We start from the raw sequence: 3,272 nt of genomic DNA, 5'->3' as shown, positions 1-3,272 counted from the left end.
ATTATTGTTAAACCTGTTTCTTCCACCATTATTAAAGCCTTGTTGAGACTTTTGATCCTTCCATGAGAAATTTGGATGATTTCTCCATGATGAGTTATAGGTGTTTCCATAAGGTTCACCTAAGTAATTCACCTCTGCCATTGCAGGGTTCTCAGGATCATAAGCTTCTTCTTCAGAAGGAGCCTCTTGAGTACTGTTGGATGCAGCTTGCATTCCATTCAGACTCTGAGAAATCATATTGACTTGCTAAGTCAATATTTTGTTCTGAGCCAATATGGCATTCAGAGTATCAATCTCAAGAACTCCCTTCTTCATAGGCGTCCCATTACTCACAGGATTCCTTTCAGAAGTGTACATGAACTGGTTATTAGCAACCATGTCAATGAGTTCTTGAGCTTCTGCAGGCGTTTTCTTTAGGTGAATGGATCCACCTGCAGAAGTGTTCAGTGACATCTTTGATAGCTCAGATAAACCATCATAGAATATATCCAGGATGGTCCATTCTGAAAGCATGTCAGAAGGACACTTTTTGGTCAACTGTTTGTATCTTTCCCAAGCTTCATAGAGGGATTCACCTTCTTTCTGCCTGAAGGTTTGAACATCAGCTCTAAGCTTGCTCAGCTTTTGAGGCGGAAAGTACTCGGCTAAGAAAGCCGTGACCAGCTTATCCCAAGAGTTCAGGCTGTCTTTGGGTTGAGAATCCAACCATAATCTAGCTCTGTCTCTTGCAGCAAAAGGGAAAAGCATGAGCCTGTAGACTTCAGGATCTACTCCATTAGTCTTAACAGTATCACATATCTGCAAGAATTCAGTTAAGAACTGAAAAGGATCTTCAGATGGAAGTCCATGAAACTTGCAGTTCTGCTGCATCAGAGAAACTAATTGAGGTTTCAGCTCAAAGTTGTTTGCTCCAATGGCAGGAATGGAGATGCTTCTTCCATGTAAATTGGAATTAGGTGCAGTAAAGTCACCAAGCATCTTCCTTACATTATTATTATTTTCGGCTGCCATCCCCTTTTCCTGTTTGAAAATTTCTGAAAGGTTATTTCTGGATTGTTGTAATTTAGCTTCTCTTAATTTTCTCTTTAGAGTCCTTTCAGGTTCTGGATCTGCTTCCACAAGAATGTTCTTATCCTTGCTCCTGCTCATATGACAAAGAAGAAGGCACAGAAAAATAATAATAATAGAGATCCTTTATACCACAGTATAGGGATCCCTGTGTGAGTAGAAGAAGAGGGGGAGACAAAAAGTGTGATGTAAAGAAAGAAACACAATTGTGAGGATGGCAGAGATGTGAGATGGGATGTTAGTAGATGAATAAATAGATAGAATAAGATGAGAGAGAAAGAATTTTCAAAAATGGTTTTTGAAAAATGTTAGTATTTTTCGAAAATTTTTAAAATAAAAAATAAAAATAAGAATAATTAGTTAATTCAAAAGAAATTTTTGAAAAAGAGGGAAGATATTTTCGAAAATTAGAGAGAGAGAGTTAGTTAGGTAGTTTTGAAAAAGTTAAGAAACAAACAAAAAGTTAGTTAGTTAGTTGAAACAAATTTTGAAAAGATAAGAAGTTAGGAGGTTAGAAAAGATATTTTGAAATCAATTTTTTTGAAAAAGGTAAGATAAGAAGATATTTTAGAAATTAGTTTTGAAAAAAATTTGATTTTTAAAATCTCAATTAATGACTTGATTCATAAGAAATCACAAGATATGATTCTAGAACTTAAAGTTTGAATCTTTCTTAACAAGCAAGTAACAAACTTCAAATTTTTGAATCAAAACATTAATTGATTATGTTATTTTCGAAAATTTCATATAAAAATAAGAAAAAGATTTTTGAAAAATATTTTTATAATTTTCGAAAATAACTAAGAAAAATGAAAAATATTTGATTTTTTGAAAAAGATTTTGAAAAAGATAAGATTTTCAAATTGAAAATTTGATTTGACTCATAAGAAACAACTTTGATTTTTAAAATTTTTTGAAAAAGTAAACTCAATTTTCGAATTTGATGAGAGAAAAAGGAAAAGATATTTTTTTTTGAAATTTTTATGAAAAACATGAAAATTATGCAATGCATGAAATTTTTAGATCAAAACAATGAATGCATGCAAGAATGCTATGAATGTCAAGATGAACACCAAGAACACTATGAAGATCATGATGAACATCAAGAACACATTTTTGAAAAATTTTTAATGCAAAGAAAACATGCAAGACACCAAACTTAGAATTCTTTAATGCTTAGACACTAAGAATTCAAGAATGCATATGAAAAACAATAAAAGACACAAAACAAAAAATCATCAAGATCAAACAAGAAGACTTACCAAGAACAACTTGAAGATCATGAAGAACACCATGAATGCATGAAATTTTCGAAAAATGCAAGATGCACATGCAAATGACACCAAACTTATGACATGACTCATGACTCAAACAAGAAACACAAAAAATGTTTTTGATTTTTATGATTTTCTAATTTTTTTGGATTTTTTTGAAAATTATATGAAAAAGAAAAAATAAGGATTCCAAAATTTTTAACTTGAATTCCAGGAATATTGCATTCTTAGTCTAAAGCTTCAGTCCAAGAATTAGACATGGCTCACTAGCCAGCCAAGCTTTCAATGAAAGCTCCGGTCCAAAACACTAGACATGGCCAATGGCCAGCCAAGCTTCAGCATGTAAACCAGACATGACATGCCTGACATACCCTACAGTCGTATAACAGCTGATGGTTGGAAGCCTCAGTCCAAACGAATTTGGACATGGCTTTACAGCCAGCCAGGCTTCACATGCTTTATGAAACACTAGAATTCATTCTTAAAAAAGTTTTGAATAAAATTATATTTTTGAAAACACATTTTTTTTTCGAAAACAAAAGGAAAATTTTTGAAAGATTTTTTTGAAAACAAAACAAAAAGAAAATTTACCTAATCTGAGCAACAGGATGAACCGTTAGTTGTCCAAACTCAAACAATCCCCGGCAACGGCGCCAAAAACTTGGTGCACGAAATTGTGATGTCCAGGCTCAAACAATCCCTGGCAACGTGAGCAACGTGGTATGCGTATGGTTCACAACTTCGATACAACTAACCAGCAAGTGCACTGGGTCGTCCAAGTAATACCTTACGTGAGTAAGGGTCGAATCCCACGGAGATTGTTGGTATGAAGCAAGCTATGGTCACCTTGTAAATCTCAGTCAGGCGGATATAAAATAATTATGGAGTTTTCGAATAATAAATAATAGAATAGGGATAGAGGTACTTATG

The 3,272-nt window shown here is 33.5% G+C and overlaps 1 non-coding gene across 1 annotated transcript; it reads left to right on the top strand.

Moving 5' to 3' along the window:
* Positions 1-507: 507 nt before the first annotated feature.
* Positions 508-615, top strand: LOC112745942 (small nucleolar RNA R71). The gene has a single exon (XR_003173846.1). It is a non-coding gene; the product is annotated as a small nucleolar RNA R71 (small nucleolar RNA).
* Positions 616-3,272: the final 2,657 nt, after the last annotated feature.

Source organism: Arachis hypogaea, chromosome 14, assembly GCF_003086295.3.
Source record: "Arachis hypogaea cultivar Tifrunner chromosome 14, arahy.Tifrunner.gnm2.J5K5, whole genome shotgun sequence".
In the NCBI taxonomy this organism is placed as follows: domain Eukaryota; kingdom Viridiplantae; phylum Streptophyta; class Magnoliopsida; order Fabales; family Fabaceae; genus Arachis; species Arachis hypogaea.
This window is presented reverse-complemented; position numbering and strand designations above follow the sequence as displayed.